The 19905-nt window shown below is 39.0% G+C and overlaps 1 long non-coding RNA gene across 1 annotated transcript in view; it reads right to left on the bottom strand.

The window, feature by feature from the left end:
* The window catches only part of LOC143442381 (uncharacterized), a 28944-nt gene extending 9039 nt beyond the window's left edge, over positions 1 to 19905 (bottom strand). The window contains exons 1-2 of the long non-coding RNA XR_013110514.1: positions 19415 to 19905; positions 18473 to 18672 (exon numbers count right to left, since the gene is read on the bottom strand). This is a non-coding gene — a long non-coding RNA (uncharacterized LOC143442381). The remainder of the gene's footprint in view (positions 1 to 18472; positions 18673 to 19414) is intronic.

Here is a 19905-nt window from a genome sequence, read left to right as displayed (position 1 = left end):
TCTTTTGGCTAGCTTGAAATGTTCCAGGGGATGTGATGCCCTCTTCTGGCCTCCACAAGCACTGCATGCACATGGGACACAGACACATAATCCAAGCAAAACATTCATATCCACATTTATATTTGTTTTTTTTTTTTTTGACATTGTTGTTTTTTGGGGGGGTGGGTTTTCAGACAGAGTTTCCCTACTTGATATGTAGACCAGGCTGACCTCAAACTTACAGAGATCTGCCTGTCTCTGCTTCCCAAGTGCTGAGATAAAAGGTTTGTTCTACTACAGCTGGACCATTTTTTTTTCAGTTAAAAAAATAAAATGAACTCAGGGCCAGCCTGCTTCTTAGTACCTACTGAATAAAAGTGACAAAGAGAAGGGGAGGTGGAAACAACTTTACTGTGAGGAGACAAGGAGCATCCAAGGCACAAGACTGAAAGATACCTGTTCACAGTAGATCATCTTCTTGAAATGGCCCTGAACTAAAGTTTGGGGAGTTTGAGATTACAGTGTTTTGATGTCATGCACACTCTGTTAAGGAGCACGTTATTTTCTGAAGGTCCATCATTAGTTATATATCACTAGCCTACTAAGAAGCTATTAAAGTTTCTCTTGCATTTTTCTAAAAGCTCTATACTTCTTAAATTTATAAAGACTATTGAGTTTTATGTTTTGTTGATGACTGAAATAGGATTTTACTATGTAGCTCAGGCTGGCCCTGAGCTCATAATCATCTTTCCTTCACTTCCCAAGTACAGGGATTATAGTTATACATCAGCATGCCCTGTCAAATGTTTGGGTTTTGGGGGGGGGATAATGTGTATTATGAGTGTGTGTGTGTGTGTGTGTGTGTGTGTGTGTGTGTGTGTGATTTGTGCAGTTCCTCAATTGCTGTCTGCTTTATTCATTGAGACAGGGTCTCTCAATTGAACCTAGAGCTAGCCCACATGGCTAGCCTGGCCATCTTGCTCTGGGATTTCCCTGTCTCCACCTTCCTACTGCTGAAATTACAGGCAGTATAAACCTGCCCAGCACTCTTGTGGGTGTTGGGATCCAAACTCTGGTCTTCACACTTTTCTGGTATGTTAGTTACTTTTCTGTTACTGTAACAAAATACCATGATCAAAACAACTTATAGAAGAAAAAGTTATTTTGGTTTATAGTTCCAGCTGGAGCATCCACATCAACAGGGAAGGCATGACATGCTGACAGAAGCAGGAAGCTGGCTGGCCCCCTTTGCCTTCTAACATAAGAAGCAGAGAGAGAGCAGAAGTCAGGTCACTCCATAAATCCTCAAAGCATACCTCCAGTGTCTCCTTGCTCCACCAAAACTTCACTCCCCAAAGTTCCATAACATCTTCAAACAATGCCAACACCTGGGGCTCAAATGCCCAAGTGCAGGAACCCATGGGGTTATACCTCCCATTCAAATCATCACGCCTGGAAAGTACCTTAACCACAGAGCTATCTTTCTATTCCACTGTTGTGTATTTTTAAATTAATTTATAAATGAAAGTGCTTTAGAAAGGTAATATGTTCCTCTAATAAAAATTTTCCTTAAACATTTGAAAGATTGAAACATCAACCATGCTATCTTCATAAAATTTTATGGCATCTTTCTTCTTGGAAAGGGAGGGATTGGGGAGCTGGTGATTAAGAAATTAAGAAATGCCAAGCAGTGGTGGTACACACCTTTAATTCTAGCATTCAGGAGGCAGAAGCAAATGGATCTCTGTGAGTTGGAGGCCAGCTTGGTCTACAGAGTGAGTTCCAGGACAGCCAGAACTACAAAAAGAAACCCTGTCTCAAAAAAACAAAACAAAAACAAAAAACAAAAAAAAAATGAAACAAAAAATACAGAAAAGAAAAAGAAAGAAAGAAACTTAGGAAACACTGAATACACATAATGTTTCTCTTTTAAATTTACATTTATTTATTAAGGTAATTGAGAAAGCCTTCAACAAAAAAATCAGTTCAACTTTGGGGTCTCTTTTCTAGGATGCTCATCCCTATCCTTAAAAAGGCTATTAGTATGATAGTGTCTATGTTTGAAATACATCGTTTTACTTACCTGGTAAGAGGAGAGACTTGGTTCATTCTTTCTGTTTCCAGAAGCTGAACCAACTTGTTACCTACAACATGGCTGGTAACAAGTTAACACTTGGCTAAGTAAGTAGATGTATATTTATCGGGTTTCCATCAGCCATTGGACTATACAGTGAAAAAAGTAAACTCAACCTTTGCCTTCTTATAACTTACAGTGTGCTAGAGGAAGAGATAACTCTTTATTTTTTGCAAGAAAGTGGTCTGATGGAGAATAAAGAGGGGTAGAACGCTGCTCTCAAAGATAGGCAGCAGGCACTGTGGAGCACTCACACTGACGATCAGTAGTTGAGTAAACTTGAATGGCTCAGGCATCACCTTCATTCAGATCACATATTGAAGTAGTTTAAATTAACTAAAGCACTTACTTGCACAAAGCTGGTGATGTAACCAGGATTTAACCAAGAGGTCTTATAAAGGGATTGCTTACAGAGATGTGGGGGAAACAGGAAGATAAAGATTTTTAAGATCCCAATAGATCTGAAGCCTGAGTAGTACAATGTGCTTAGCATGAGTGAGACCTTGGGTTCAATATCCAGCACCAAAAACTGAAGAACACGGCCAGAAGCCATTAACATCCTATAGTCCTGACACCTAGGCTCGGCTAAAATTAATTACATTTAAGTAGTTAGGCTGTGAGAAGACAGTGTAAACCACAGATGTAAGCTGTCACTCTATGTAAGGGGGAAAAAAAACCAAGTCACACACACACAAAAAAAAAGTCACAAAAAACCAAAAACAACAACAACAACAAAAACCAAGTCACCACACTTGACCATAGGTAGCATCAGCCTTATCACATATAGTGAGTGACATCCAATAGTTGGAGGCAGATGTACTGAGGTTAGGAAGATCATGTAACACTTGGTGTGTGTGTGTGTGTGTGTTTATTTCAGTTGACATAATGATCTCCAGTTGCACCTACATTAAGTCGGGGTAGTTTTACTAGACTTTGAGTGTTTCATAGAAGTGTGTCCTGCTATTTAACTGTGCTCTAGGTTTATATACTTCAGATGAAGAAAACTATTCTCTTGGGGGTCTAATGATGAAACCAGAGAAGTCAGCAACAAGTTGAGCAGAAAATTAAAACTATATTTGAACAAAGGTGTAAAACAAGTTTTCTGTGCTTTAAATATATTAGTAGTGAATCTTAAAACATCTTAGAAAAATGAATTATTTAGAAGAATATTTTGTAAATTTGCACATACCATTTCATTGTTCTATTCCATGTAAAAATACATTTATTCAGAATCTGACTTTTTTTTAAAAAACTATCTTTAGAGAAGGACTGGAGAAGTTCTCACACTAGATGTTCAGCAAGACTGGCAGTTTCTTTCTTCTGAGAAACTGAGTTTTTCTTTAGTCGATGGACTATGTCTGAAAACTGACATTGGTATAGAAAGTGGTAAAAATACGTTTTTGGAGAAATTGCAAAAGAATCAAATTAAATTAACTAGCTCTAATAACTAAAAACATTTATGAGAAAGGATTTTTTATACGTTGTATAAGGTAAGTTAAATTTGGGAAATGCTCTTGATATGAATATATTTTAGAGTATCATGTGCACTGAACTTGTTTCTCGCGTTCTCCTTTTCTATCTGTTTCTACATATGTATAGAAACAGTTTGTATTTATAAGAGAATCTAGCAATCAAATGACAATGCCGCCGCATCATAGACTGGATCTGCTGGTTCTTCTGGTATTTATTGATACAGGGTTGAATCTACACAGTGCTGAAGTTGAGCATAACTCCCCTCAGCCAGACAAAACCATAGTGATTATTTAAAACATTATGGTACCCTTCATTAGAACCAGTGAGGTTCAATAAGGAAGGTAAGAAGTCATTTGATTCATAGTATATAGACATGTGATACATGTATGCATAGAATATAGTCTGCTGTGATGATGCAATCATCAGTATTTGCTATTAGATGGTGATGCCATTAAAAGTGAGCCTGGGTGCATGCACGTACACACACACACACACACCACACACACACACACACACACACACACACACACACACACACACACAGTGGGAAGGTTGATAATCCTAAGCAATGTGAATGGTGGTAGGCTATTAACTAAGACAAGAAATGCAGCAGGCGAAACAGGTTTTATGGAATAAAGACTGAGTGTTTGGCTTGACACATTATCAATTTTAGATGCCTGTTAGACATACAATAAGAGACATCAAATAAAGAGCTGTACAAATGAATTTCAGAAGAACCTAGAATTCCTTGGGGGTAGATTTCTAGTAGTAGCGTTGCTGGGTCAAAGGTTATGTGCATGTTTACAGTGTTGTCCTGGAGCCAGCTGCCTAGGATGGAGGGTGCAACAAATTGAACAGAAACGATGAGTGTGCAGCCCTCTGAGGGGAAGCGGCAGTTGAAAATTAAAGGCAGAAGTATGTTTCTTAGTCACCATTTATGGGGATACAGCCCACCACAGAGAAGCAGAGAAGACATGGTGGAAGGCAGGTGGCTTCCTGGCAGGGCAAGTGTGCAACTGGAACACTATCTAACACTCAAAGACCATGAAGCAGAGATAGGACAGGAAATGGGCCAGGCTATAACACCCAAGGCCCGCCCTCAGAGACCTACTTCTTCCAGTCAGGCTCCCCCTCCTGAAGGTTCCACAACTTCCCCCAAACACTACCGCTATCTGGAACCAAGTTAAAGACTGCACTGGACACTTCACATTCAAACCGTTTGTTCTAGTGTGCTTTCTGTTTGCTGTGATAAACAATAACCCAAAGCAACTTGGGGAGGAGAGAGTTTATTTCATTTTACAGATTATAGGCCGTCATTTTGGGAAGTCAAGGCAGAAGCTTGAAGCAGGAACCACAGAGGAAAGCTGCTTCAGGACTTACCTACCTTCTATATAGCCCAGGACACCTAACCAGGCACAACACTGTCTACAGTGAGCTAGCCCTTCCTATATCAATTACCAGTTAAGAACCCCATGAACAGCCATGCCCAGAGCCCAACCTGATGGGACCAATTCTTCAATTGTGTCTCTCTCTTGCCAGTGTCAAGTTGATAACTAAAGCTTACTATGACACCATACCATTAATGAAGTCATATGTAGCTGAAGTTTCCTTTGCTGAAGCATTTTAAACTAATAATTCAATTTATTTAATAGCTATTTAGCTGCTTGAACCTCTCTCTCCCCCTCCCTCCCTCCCTCCTTCCCTTCCTCTCTCCTTCCCACTCTTCCTCCTTCCTTCTTTTTGATTCAGCTTTAATAATTTGTTTCTTTCAAAAAGAAATTTGCCCTTTTCATTAGACAGAATTTATTGCCTGAGTCTATATTCTCCATTATCCATCTATAATGATCAAATCTTTATCTCCACTACCCCCCCCCCCATAGCTGGAGATGAAACTCAGAACGTTGTTCATGCTTGGCAGGAGCTACATCCTCCTCTGCTCCTCCAGATTCTCTTTTAATCTAGAACAGTTCTGGGCTTTTTCTTTGACAACGCTGATTTTTTTTTTTTTTAAGGGATTTGGTCAATCGTTTCATAGAATGTCTCACCATCTGTGTTTATTTGATGGCCTTCTCAAGATTACATTATACATTCTTGGTAAGAATATTTCACAAGTGATATTGTGTACTTCCCACTGTATCACATCAAGAAGCACATGCCAGTAGTCCCAGCAGTTCAGAAACTAAGGCAGGAAGATGGCTTGAGCCCAAGAGATCCAGGTCAGCCCGGGTGACATAGTGAGATTCTGCCTAAAAAGATAAAAATAAAGCAACAGTAGCATACACAAAGCAGCCCTGTGATGGCGCTTAGTAGTCAGGTGGTATTGAAAAGATCTCACCCTTGTTTGTTAGTTTGCTTGTTTGTTTTATAATGGTCCCATTATGTAGGCTGGCCTGAGACTCTAACATAGACTAGGATGGCTCTGGACTCACAGAGCGCTACCTGACTCTGCCTTCTAAGAGCTGGTATTAAAGCTGTGCACAATCATACCTGGATATCTCTATAGTTTGATTTGGTTTGGGTTTTGTTTTGTTTTTTGTTTTGTTTTGTTTGAGACAAGGTTTCTCTGTTGGCCCTGGCTGTTCTGGAACTTGCTTTGTAGAGCAGGCTGGCCTGGAGGTCAGAGATCTGACAGCCTCTCAAGTGTTAACTTTAAAGGCATGCACTACCACTTCCAGCTTTGGTTTGTTTGTTTGTTTGTTTTGAGACAAAGTTTCATGTAGCCATTAAAGACCTTAGATTTGCTATATAAAACACAATGACCTCAAACTTGTAATTCTCCTGCAGCAGCCTTCTGAGTGCTGGCATTACTGGCATGCTCCATCTTGCCTAGCTGAGATTGCTCCATTTTAGTGATATATTTATTTTCTCTTTGCAATTAATAAGTAACTTTAGGAGTGATATTTTGAGATTACTTAATCTCTGTTTCCCATCAAACTTTCACACAATAATTTCTAATGAATCATTACATTGTTGGTTACAAAATAAAGCTGTGGGGGGAGACTACTTTACACATGATACAGGAAAAACTGGATGTCTACATGCAGAACCCTGAAATTAGATCCATATCTCTGTATAAAAATCAATTTGAAATGGATCTGTAATGTAAGACTCTGATCTCAGACACAGAAAAACATAGGGGAATACTTCAAGACATAGGCAGTGGCTCTGTGACTAGGATCTCAACAGATAGTGAAACAGGATCAGGAACCTAACAAATGGAGGCTGAGGTTATTATGGCTTAGTGGCAGAGCACCTGCTAGCATGCACAAACCTTGGGTTTGCATCCTAGCACACAAAAGAAGAGAGAAGAGGTTAAGAGAGTGGAGGGGGAATCGGGGAGGAGGAGACAACTGTGATTGTATGAAAAAAGTTCTGAAAGCCAGCTGTGGCAACACGGCTGCAATCTCAGCATTCTGTGAAGCTAAAATAGAAGTCTTGTGAGCTTAAGGTCAGTCTGGCATATATAGACAAACCCTGCCTTAAAAACTAACAAAATAATAACATTAAAAGCTTCTGAACAACAAAGGAAATAATCATAACGATGAGACATCCTACAGTAAAGGGAGAGAAATTGTTGCCAGTCATATTGACAGATTATTATCTAGAATGTATTGTAAAAACTCAAAAAAAATCAAAAACAGAGAAATGGAGAGTCCAGTTGATAAATTAGCAAATGAGACAAACATGTAGTTCTCAAGAATTACCAGCAAAGACAGGAAGAAACTGTTCATTGTTTTTAGCCATCAGAGAAATGCAAATCCAAATACAATGTAATTCTATCTTACCACTGTCAGAATAGCTGTCATCAATAAAACAAAACTCAACAAACATTTGTAAGAATACAGAAGAAAAACACACACACTGAAAACTTTTTTTTTGACATGGTCTCACAATGTAGCTCTGGCTAGCTTTGAACTTGGTATGTAGACCAGGCTGGCCTTGAATTCACAAAGATCTGCCTGCCTCTACCTCCTGAGTGCTAGGATTAAATGTGTGCACCACTATGATCAGAAAAAAAAAAGAAAGAAAGGAAAGAAAGGAAAGAAAGAAAGAATATTTATATGCTGTTCGTAAGAATGTTGACTGACTAGCACAATCAGTAAAGAAATTGGAACTTTTCCTCAAAAAATGTAATAAAGCTATCATATGATCTAGCTACATGCTTAAGGTGATTAGAATTAGTATACAGTAATGGTACTTGCACACCTATGTTCATCAGGGCAGTATTGACAGTAGACAAGTTATAGAAACTGTTTAAGTGTCCATTAATGGATGAGCAGATGCATAAAATATATGATATATATACTCAATGGATTATTATTCAGCCACAAAAGGCAAAAATCATATCATGTGCAGGAAAATAAATGAAACCAGAACTGAAGATCACCCCGTTAGGTGAAATACGCCAGACTCAGAAAAATGAACATGATATTTCCTTGTCTTTCATATATAAAACGGTAGAAAGAATATCTTGTGTATTGTATGGATGCATCACCTGTCAATTAAAAAGACTTATGGTCTATAGGAAAGGGTAGAATAGAAGGTAGGACATCCAGAAGGCAGGAAGAATTTTGGGATAGAGCCAGATGAGAGATTCACTGGAGAAGAGGGGAGAAGACACATGGTACCTGACCACAGGTAATCAGGCACGGGGCAGAATGTAGATTAAGATAAATGGGCGATTTTAAGTTATAATTCAAGTCAGAGAAGAGCCTAACTATATGGCCAAGGTAATATATATTTTGACTGTGAGTCTGATTTCTGGGAGCATGGGGCTGGAAGGAAGAACTAGACTTAACTTCTACATAAAACCAAACACAGAAGGGAGCTGCTCGAGATTGCTTTTAGTTGCTGTACTAAAACACTGATCGAAACAAACTTGGAAAAGAAAATGGCTGTTTGGTTTACAGATTAAAGCCCATCACTGATGGAAGCTGAGATAGGTACTGAGGCCAAGACCATAGCGGAACACAGTTCACTGTCTTGCTTCCTCTGGCTTGCTCTGTCACCTTTCTCATATAGTCAAGCCTATGTGACCATGGACTATGGGCATAGACAGAGCCTTCTCATGTCAATTAACAGTTTCCACAGACATGCACACACTTCATCTGATGGGGGGCAATCCCTCAGTTGAGTTTCCTCATCCTAGGTATGTCAAGGGGACAACTGATGCTAACTATGACAGGGACTATTTGGAAAGAGGAAGGGGGAGCTGACTGACAGAAGGGGAGTAAGTGAGGGTACCGATGTACAGCCAAGTATGTTGTGTGCAGGTCACAAGAAAACATTTCATGCAATTACTTTATGTTAATGAGAAATGGGTCATTTTTCATAGTGTTGGGGAGTGAACTCGGGACCTTATGCACACACTCAGTATTCACTGTACCACTGAGAACCTTTAGTGAAGATTCATTTATTATATGATCCACTATGCTTTCAGGCATTCAGGATACATTACTGGATACCTAACATGTGGTAAGAATCATGACAGACATGGGGGAATGGTGAGTTATCCAAAAGGAACATAATCCTTGCTGACTGGCAGAAAATCATCAAGGAGATAGCTTCTTCTTAACACTCCAAGAAGGGCATATTAAGAGCAGCAGACAAATGTGGCTTAAGACATTTTATCTTTCTATTGTGTATAGTCATAGTGTGTGGTATTGCATTACAAAAGGACATGTTTGCAGAAGTGTGTGTTATACACTGAGTGGACAAGCCCCCTTACATTGCTCCCTACCTTCTCTGTACACCCCTCACAATCCTGTTAGTCTTCTTTGCTCCCCAAGACAGACTTGCTTCTACTGCCAGGTCATAGTTACACCCACAATCTAATAAAATCTACATGAAATCTATGAACTGTAGAACAGAGAAGACATATATCTTCATTTCTGAGACTGGTTTACTTCACTCAATATGATTAACTGCAAATGAAATAACTTCATCTTTCCTTATGGTCAAAAGGAATCCCGTGTGTATTGTATACTTCATTCTCCTTACTCATTCCTCGGCTGTTGCGCAGCTAGGGTAGTTCTGAAACTCAGCTATGGTGATTGTGGTGCCATATGGAAGAATCTCTCTGATATGCTAACCTGAGGGTGTGTGAACAAATATCCTGTCTGGACTTTGCTGTTGCTAATTTCTTTTGTTTCTTCCTCCTTCTAAAGAAGTAGCATGAGGGCTGGAGAGATGGCTAAGAGCACAACTGCTCTTCCAGAGGTCCTGAGTTCAGTTCCCAGAAACCACATGGTGGCTCACAACCATCTGTAATGGGATCTGATGCCCTCTTCTGGTGTCTCTGAAACAGTGATAGTGTACTCCATACATAAAATAAATAAATTTTTAAAAGCAAAGAAAAAAAAAAAAAAAGAAATGGCAGGACATACAAACATCTTAAAACTCATCTTGTTAGATTGTACAAAGGCATTGCTGGATTTTGAACCAAGGATTTCCCAAACCATATAGATATGGATGTAGTTCATGGTTGCCTCTCGGATTGAAGGTGGGACCCAATTGTTGAAGATACTGCACACTTAGGACATAGGACTCATTGATTCTAGTTGGATCTGACCAGAAAGTCTCTTTCCTGCAGTCTACCTTAGTCTCCGAAAATACTCTGTGAGCTGTGAAGGGAGGGAAGCAATTAAGCAGTCCTACTTAGCTGCCACACTTTTGAGCTACAGCGATCACCAGCATAGTAATATATGTCGGTGACAACCATCAACTGCCTAATCGGATTATAGGCCCACTTAACAAGAGGGAAACCAGGCCTGGCGCTGGCAACCCTACCCAGAGTGTGAAAGCATGGACCTTAGGAAAGAATCTACTGTCTCCACTTTGCTAAACCTACAGAATTAGTTACAACATTCAAAATCCTTTCCTTTCACTCACAGAGAAGTGTAGCTACTGCCTCTCATCAAAGAAGCCTTTCTTTATAGCAAGTAAAGACAATCATGGAAAACCACAATTGGGCATAATACAGAGATCAACAGATCATGGGGAGCCCAACACCATGGATATATCTATATCACCCTTGTCTTAGTTAGGGTTTTATTGCTGTGAAAGACACACCATGACCAAGGCAACTCTTACAAAGGCAAACATTTAACTAGTGCTGGCTTACCATTTCCGAAGTTCAGTCCACTATCATCACAGTGGGAAGCATGTGGCACACATGCAGACATGATGCTGGAGAGATAGCTGAGAGTTCTACATCTTGATCCAAAGGTAGCCAGGAGGGGCCTCTCTTCCACCCTGGGCAGAGCTTGAACATAGGACCCCAAAGACCATGGCCACAGTAACTGACTTCCTCCAACAAGGCCACACCTCCTAATGGTGCCACTTACCATAAGCCAAGCATATTGAAACAACTACACAGCACTTGCATCTATTGCTCAGGGAACATCACAAAAGAGTGAGTGCAAAGATTGTAAGAGCCAGAACACCAGGAAGTCTGTGAAACAGGCTTTCCTAGAAATGGCTGCATAAAAGACACCAGAACAATGGCAATATCAATGGATAAGTTAATGTGGAGGGGGAAGAATTTCAAGGGGTCCTACCATTAGACAAAAAATAACTATAGGCAACTAATGGCTGTTGGGGTAAGGAGAATGATCCTCTCCTAGGGATGAAGCCCTTTATTGGTTGTCCAATGAAGAATGGTCTTGAAATTATACACATACCACCAACAAAAAAGGACTGGGCAGGTTGTATGTGTGAGTATGTGTTTGTCCACGTACATACATCCACACATATATGTGGTAACAACAATAATCAAAAAAAAAAAAAAAAAGAGGCTATCAGCTTGAGATTGGGGACATGGGGGATTTAAGGAGGGCTGGAGGGGGAGAAAGTGATGTAATTCTATTTCAACTATGACAAAAAAAAAAAAAACCTTCTAATGAAGTGTAGAATACAGTGGTCTTAGCATATTCATAAAGCTGGGCAGCAACCATTACTATCTAGTTCATTGTAATCACCTCTAAAAGGAACTCGTGTCCATGCATAGTTATTCCTCACAGCCCCCTTCCATAGTGCCTGTTAACCACTCGTCCACTTTAGATCACATCTCAAGAACATTTAATCTAGTGAACTCACACAATACATAATCTCTTGTGTTGGCTTCTTTCACTTAGCATAATGTTTGGCTGCCCATCCATGTGGTAACTTCTACTTGCTCTTCATTTCCCTTTGTGCTAGAGATAGTCAATTGTATGGAATGTATACATCCATGCTTCACTCTTGGTATCACTTTCTATTGCTCTTCCTAACTTCAAAAAACACGTCAAGACTTTGTCAAGGTTCTTCGGGGGCAGCTAAGATTAGGGTTCTCTTCCCTCATTTTTGATCTCCATAAAATTCTTATATTTTCATTCATTTTCTTTTCCTTTCTCTTTCTTCCTTTCTTCCTCCCCCCCCCCCCTTCTTTTTTAAGACAGGGTCTTATTAAATAGGCCTCATGGCCTAAATCTCTATATGTAGACCAGACTAGCCTTAAACTCACAATTCCACCTGCTTCTGCCTCCCAAATGCTGAGATTAAGGATGTATTGCCACTACGCCCAGCCTCTCATATTTTCTTAGCAATGCAAATCTACAGCCTAAAAAGTATTTTATACATCAGTGTATTGGCTCGCGGTGTGTATTGTTCTGGGATGACTTTATAGTCTTGAAGAGTGATTAACTCTTTTTTTTAAAAGTTAATTGTTATCTTTCAAGTACTTACTACGTTCCAAGCCAAATTTGTTTATTTGTCTTGTATTTCATATTTTATTGTACTCTCTATATGGCAATTTTACCAAAAAAAAAAAAAAAAAATGGTCTGTTTCTTGAGAGTTTACCTGGCATCTAATTTACCATTACAAACTCAGCACATAGAACAATTATTTCAGGGATGGGAAAGATGGTGAAAGTTCAGTTCCCAGAAGTCACCAGAGGCCTCCTCTCAACTGCCTGTACCTACAGAACTCCACAAGCACCCCCACAGCCATATACTCTCAGATCCTTTCTCTCTCTCTCTCTCTCTCTCTCTCTCTCTCTCTCTCTCTCTCTCTCGCAGTACTTTACACACAATAGCTAGTTAAGTGCATTTCTTAAACTGAAGCACACATAAATTGATCAGATGCATATGAAGTTACTTGGAGTGGTAATTCTAAGTCTTAATTAAAGGTTTCATTAATTAATTTAAATGTTTTAACTGGAAATTTTATTTACTATCGTGTGTGTGTGTGTGTGTGTGTGTGTGTAGGTCAGAGGATAACCTTGTGGAGTTCTTTCTTTCCTTTCACCTTTTTGTGAGCTGTAGGGATCAAACTCAGGTCACCAGGCTTGTGTGTCAAGCTCTTTACCAACTAAGCCATCTCTCTGACTCCTTTTTTTTTTTTAATGCTTAGATTGGAGGCCTACACCATAGTATACATGTTTGTATTACTTAGAATTGTGGAACTTTCTTTGCTTTCTGACTACAATAACTAGATTGATGTCACAGGAAATCTATTAACAGACTTTTAGGTAACATTAATAAATACTGCTTAAAAGGATTGGAGCACTGTAAAGTAACAGTATTGTGCCCATTTTGCAGATAAGGAAAGTAAAGGTCAGAAGGGCTAAGGAGCTATTTCATAGTGAGATAGGTAATGAATGCCATAATTATAAGTCATTGTGCTCTAAAGCTACCCACCCTCCTATACTGACTGCTCTGATGGATCAGGTTTTGTAATGATTACAAAACTCAGTCTAGTCCTAGTTTGATCAGTATTATAGTTACCTATTCCAAAACAATGAAAGATGTCTTTCAAAATATTTGTTTATATAAGATCTTGTTATAAAATTTGTCTCCATGTAGCCACTTCCATAATCTATGTATTTGTTCGATAAAGGCACTCTGAGAGATTACAAGACAATCATTTTGAGGTATCCAGTGACAGGTTATTTAAATCAGTATCATCAGCCTTTCCAGTATTTCCCCTAGTTATGGCCCCTTTGTCAGTACAACTGAGAGCACACGTTACCAGGCACTTACTGGTCTCACCTAGGTTCCAGCAACAGTTTGCATGCCATATAGAAACATCATTTAACCAAGCAGGTTTTAAGTCCATTGAGGTCAAAAATGGATTTCCCAGTTGGCAATGCTGGCTCACACCTATACCCCTGTAACCTTGGGAACGGAGGCAAAAGGATTGTCATGAGTCCAGGCCAGCCTGACCTACAAAGTAATTCTCAAAACAAAAGCATACGAACAAGAAAAAAGTTTGTGTTTTTCTGTGGCTGTGGTTTATTGGTAATAGTTTGTGTTTTTCTGTTGCTGTGGTTTATTGGTAATAGCTTGTGGTTTATTAAAGGCTTGCTGAGGGCCAGATCTTTGTACACATTTTTCTGCTCTTTACAAGAACATGAAAAATGAGAGGTTGTTTCTCCCAGTTTTCAAATGCAGAAAACCTATAGTCCCTACAGCATAAACCTATTAGGTGAGCATGTTGATAGGTTCATGATACATACTTGACTGATTTGTGCCAATTTGGTGAAAATCTTTCCATCTGGCAGGAAAAAAAAAAGACACAAATTTGAATCCTTGTGCTATTTTTAAGTTACCAGCTTGTGCCTACAGACAAGTGCTCACTTTCTATCAATTCTGAGTTTCCTGATTGGTAGAATGGGATTTTTTTTTTTTTTTTTAAAAGAGGCCCAACCTAACCCTTGCCTTGAAGGAGTTATGAATATTAAACAAGGAAATACAGATGGAAAATAGATATTCATAACTTACTTATGTGTTTCTTTTGTCTCATTAAAATGTAAACCAAATGAATAAGCAAATAAATTAAGATTAAAAAAGAAAAGATGTTTATCCTACACCATATATGTCTATGTATGTGTACATAATTTACTAGTCTGCAAATGATGACACAATTCTGTATAATTCAAGGTTTTATGGAGAACTTTTACCAAATGCTAATATATGCACAATTACATTGAAACAACCTCAGAAATCTTTCAGAAAAAATTGCTATCAAAGACCTACATCAGAGACCTCAAGGGTTTGGTTCTGGATATTCATGTTGCTTTCCAGTAATCTTTTAATATAATGGAAGGGGATTTAAATAGTTTTCCTCAGAAATCCTTTCCCTGAAATTAATAGATGGATTTTGTTAGAGGTGACTTTTCTGTCAGTTGATTTAATGTCATTGCCATTCTGGAGCTTGTTTTTATGTCCAATGCTTTGATGTTATTTTTTTTTTCAGTATATTCTGTTGCTAAGTAGAAAATCCTCATTATAGATATATATTATTTCTTATTTAAATTATATATATTTAAATTTAAAATAATGGTAAAAATATACGTTGGGATAGAAGTGATAAAAAAATTACCTTGATTCCCTGTATAATCTTTTCTGCATAAAAAAAGTGTACTATTTCCATCTTTTTATTTTGAGACATTATTTTCCCTAGAGAGCACTGATTTTTAAAATTCTTTTATGTTGGTAGTCAGAAACTGCATTTGCTGGCCTAAGGTTATGCTACAAGGTCTTTCAATAGAATCTGATGAACAAGAAAAAAAAGAGAGAGTCAGAGTATTAATGAGTTAATATTTTTATCTATAATAGCCACATGTTTAAATAAGTGTACATTTTCAACCTTTAAAATGGGTTAAAATAATAAGTCCTTTAAACAGAATTTCAATCACTTGGCATTTAGCTCATAGTGCTAAATACAATTCTCTGTTATATTTTCATCTTAATATTTTTCCTGTGGCATTACTTATGTTTGACTTGAACTAAAATACCTTTTTCCTTTTGATACTCTTTGTATTCAGCTCTTTGCTTTTCTTGTAGATAAATGGTATATTTCAACTACTGTGGACACTCTGTACTAGCTCGGAGCCATTTTGATTACTTTTAAACAAATTAGCCAGCCTTTAGCCAGTTCAGTGATCTCTCCCATGTGGCCTTATGCTGGCCTCACACAGAACAGGCCCCAAGTCTACACCAGATGGCCAACTGTATCCACCAAGCCTTTCAGAATGGTGCTGATTTTGCTAACTTGGGACAGAATATATGCTTTTTATATGTAAGAAAAATATGTGTAATTTATAGATATGACTATAATAGTGTTTCTTTGAAACATTATTCAAATGCAAACAGTAGAAAATTTCATAGAAAACTGGAAAACTGTCCATATAAATAATTAAATTTGCTTATATTTATTATAGTGATGCAATAAAAAACTGATATTACTTGCCTTGTGGTTTTATTCTTGGACAGAATGTTTTACTGCTCATCCTTTGTCCTTGCTTTTAGATTCCTTATCAAACTTCTCCTTTTGTGTAATTAATATTTAATCTATGGCCATGTCTATCTAAAATATTTAAAATATCTATTTGTCCTCTTGTCATTATCAAGATTCTGGTTTTTTAGTTGTAATTTCTTAGCTGTAAATGTTAAATGGCTTGTTATATGCTTGCCCCGTGACAAAAGTTTTAAATAATAGCAGGCAGAAGTAGGACCTGTTCATTGTTTTCAGTTCTAAGATCTTAACTTCCACCCTTTCCTGGATCATCATTGAAAATGAGCTTGCCCACACTGAAAAAAAATTATAGCTCATATCTGTATGAACTACAATAATATAACATCTTTTAAAATTAATATGGAGTGAGTTGGTATTTTTGTTCAAAATGTTCATCTGCTCAATATAAAATTTTGGTAAGAAATATCTAATGAAAATACACATACACATAAAAATATTCATGTAGGACACACATAAAAAACCATTGTTTTAGTTGTCTGCTCAGTACTAACTGTGTGCTTATAGAGACTACTTGGAAGTAAAAAATGTAGCTATAAAGCATTAAGCATACAACTAAAGTACATAATTTACCTGCAGGAATAAGTTATTTTTAAAAGCAACTGGGCCTTGATACTGAACTCCTGTTTGCATATTTCCCCATAATTATTAACAACTTAACTTTTTTGAGACAGGGTCCCATTATATAGACTGGGCTGATCTTGAATTGACACCCACCTGCTTCACCTTAACTTCTCATCTAGTAAGATAATCAGCATTTTCTTAATATGCCAAATTAAGATGTATTAGAATGTTTTGAAAACCACAAATTACATTCAAGATGTTTCTAGATCTTGATTTTATGCTAAAAAAATTAGTAGCATATGTAAAATATTAAGTACTTTTTGCATTCCAATTTATACTCAAGACATAAATATATGATTGCTGCAATTTATTTTTCAGATTTCTTTACTTTTACCTTTACTTCCAATAAAATACAGACCTAGGCTTTTACTCATAGGCCCAGGGTAAATTTGTAGTTGTGGGAATAACAACTACTTTTTAGCATCACTGAATGTAGTTTTTAAAGTTAAAATAATTTTTAAGAATAGGGAAAGAGACAGCTGAAGAGGAATTTTTTTAAACATGGGCCTCTCTACCTACATGTTATCTTTTGTTGTTGTTCATTACCCAAAATGTGAAAAAACAAATGAAAGAGAGAAGGGAGAGGGCTTTAAAGTTAAGACAAGCAAAATTATGGTGCATTGAAGAGGAGACACTGAGATGATCAACTCTTTTCTCATGATGAATACAACATAATAAGTAAGAAAAACCCACATTACAACACCTACCTCTGCTCATTTAAACACTGAGGCAGAGAGCAGTATGTGGTTGACCATCATCAGATGCTGCTCAATTTAATAATTTGACCACTTGTCCTAATACATGAGTGTTTTTATTTTACTGTGAATCATCAGCACACTATAAGATTACTATTGATCTGCAAATTAGTTGTTCTAGGTCTTTAAGATGATTATATTTATTCAGACCTGTTCCGTACCTTGACAAAGGAGGAAATGTATGTCATTTTTAAATGGCCCATAAAGGTTGGTCCGAAGTGTCTAACTGTAGACTGCACATCAGTGCTGTTGCATCATTGAGAACATCTATTTTTTCTCAGTGAAGCCATCTAAGGAGATAGCTATAGGACAGGAATTATTTGGACTCAAAAAGAGCCCCAATTATGCAGAATAATGGTTCTGAACTTGTGAGAGAAGACACTGACACTGGCTGTTCATGAGCTGCCAACTGGCAGAACTTCCTGGAGACCAGAAAGCTTGTTTTTTCTTTTTTAATTTTAGGAAGTTGTGTTTTCAAAGCACACATTTAAAACTCATAACAGACCTCTTTTCCAGCAAGTGTACACACCACCCTGAGCAGGATCAGGGAAGGCAACAGTATTTTAATATGGCTGATAATTTAGTTGCATTTCTAAAGTTAAAAATTCAACATCACAGGATGTTGGGATATTTTGCCTTTATACAGAACTTTCACTATTTATGTAACTAATTTGAAAACCAAAGGCACAGAAACAAAATCTGCCAACATAACTGCTCTCTACATGGCTAAGATAAAGTTCCAGACTTTTCTAAGAGACTTGCTATACTGACAAAATACTAAAAGCAGAAGCTTCCATGTCTAAATATTCTCAGGAAGAAATTTGGGTTTTTACTTAGCAACTACAGAAACTCCATCATTTGTATGTAAAAAAAGACAATATCATTATAATTATACCAGTTAAATGTTGTGCTTCTGGTAAATTATTTCTTCCCTAGAACTGGTTGAAAGTAGGATTTCTTCTTAGTACTCAGAAGAAATGAAGAGTAGTTGGACAGAAATTGGTGGTTTCTTACTTCCTCCCCCAAAGAGCTGCTGTTTTTGGCTGGTTGTTTTGTATTTGGGGGTGGGGTGGGGAGTGGGAAATGGAGTGTGAGGGAAGAGAAAAAAAGGCTGTATATAAAATTATTGAGCAGGCCTAAGTTGAAATTCTGCTTTGATCAGTGAGACAGACACACACAGAGAGATGAGGTGAGACAGTTTTAGTACAGTACCTGTGTAATTTTTAAAATGTACACCTCTGTTCTTAGGCTCCCTCCTTCTATGTGCTGAGTTCTCTGGACGGTTCAGAATCCATTTTAGAACATGGGAAGCAAAATCTGTGAATTCCACTTGTGCTTTTGCAGAAGTTGTGGTAGCAGGGATAACCTTTGCTCACTTGCTGGCTGAGACCAAGCTGCTTTTTAAATGTCTGCTGAGAATTAAAGACAACACAGAAAATTCCAAAACCACATCCTAACACCTAAAGTCCACACAGTGTCTATACACAGATGGCAAAATACTTCACTGGAATCTTAATTTACCAAGTCTATATCCAGATCTGGGGGTTGGGAGAGAAGGGGGGTTCTTTTGAGGCACCGCTGAAGATTGAAAAAGAAAAAAAAAAAACCACAAAAATCATAGTCCTAGGTGTTCTGCACACCCCAGCCACTGAAGGTCACGGTTCAGGCTGGGGTCTTTTTGAATGAAGGTACATTTTCGGTTCCGGATGTCTAGTAAATTACGGAGGAAAAGCAAAACCATAGGGCAATTTTGCGAGTAGTCCAAGACGGTAAGAAGCCAGAGAAGAATTTGTCTCCTTAGCAGTTGGACACCAGGATGGGAAGCCCGGCTGTTCTCAGCTGTCGTCGCCAGCGGAGGAAGAGAGTGCTAGCTTTGGAGTAGGGCACCGAGTGGCTGCAGCGTGCCGGCCGCCAGCTCACCTCCGCGGACAGCCAGGCGCTCACCGGCCTGCTCGCCCCAGCTCGCGCACCGCCCTCCGGCCGTAGCCCCGGGGGCAGCTCTACCCAGCGGGAGGGCTGACCGAGGTCCAGCACCCGGAGCTGGCTGCTGTGGTTGCCCACAACTCCCGAGGTTCTGAGGGACCGGTTCCCCCTTCCCTGTTCCCATCCCCCTCCTCCCGCTTCTCCCGGCACGATCGCCTCGCACACACTCACTTGAGGGCGCCTCCAAGGTTACCCGCGGCTGGGGGCTGGCGTGGACTGTGGCCACCGGCCTCCTTTGTAGCTCTCCTCCCGCCCTTTGCCTTTTGCTGCCGCAGGGCTGTGGGCTTCCAAGCCCCAAGCTCAGGGAGGGAAATTGGGCTGGGAGACAGGCCGGCTCCCGACTGGGCTGGGGGCAGCCTTGGTGGCTCCGGATGCCCAGGACAGTCAGGTCAAGCGAGGCCGCGAAGGGCAGAGGCTGTGGCTCTTGTGGGCACGCTCTGTGCAGCACGCTGGGCAAAGGGTGTTATAGGGGCTGCAGGAGACACCGGGATGCGAGATGCATCCCGGATCCATAGAGGGGCAGAGACTAGCCAGCGGCTAAACCTGCCGAGGAAACTAGCTAAATAAAAGGAGTCTGTTATTTAAGGCGCGGAAATTTGAAATATTTGGACAGGAAGAGAGGAGAAAAGAGACCTTTGCGATGAAGGAAAAAAAGTGAGCTA

Source organism: Arvicanthis niloticus, chromosome 5, assembly GCF_011762505.2.
Source record: "Arvicanthis niloticus isolate mArvNil1 chromosome 5, mArvNil1.pat.X, whole genome shotgun sequence".
Classification (NCBI taxonomy): Eukaryota; Metazoa; Chordata; class Mammalia; order Rodentia; family Muridae; genus Arvicanthis; species Arvicanthis niloticus.
This window is presented reverse-complemented; position numbering and strand designations above follow the sequence as displayed.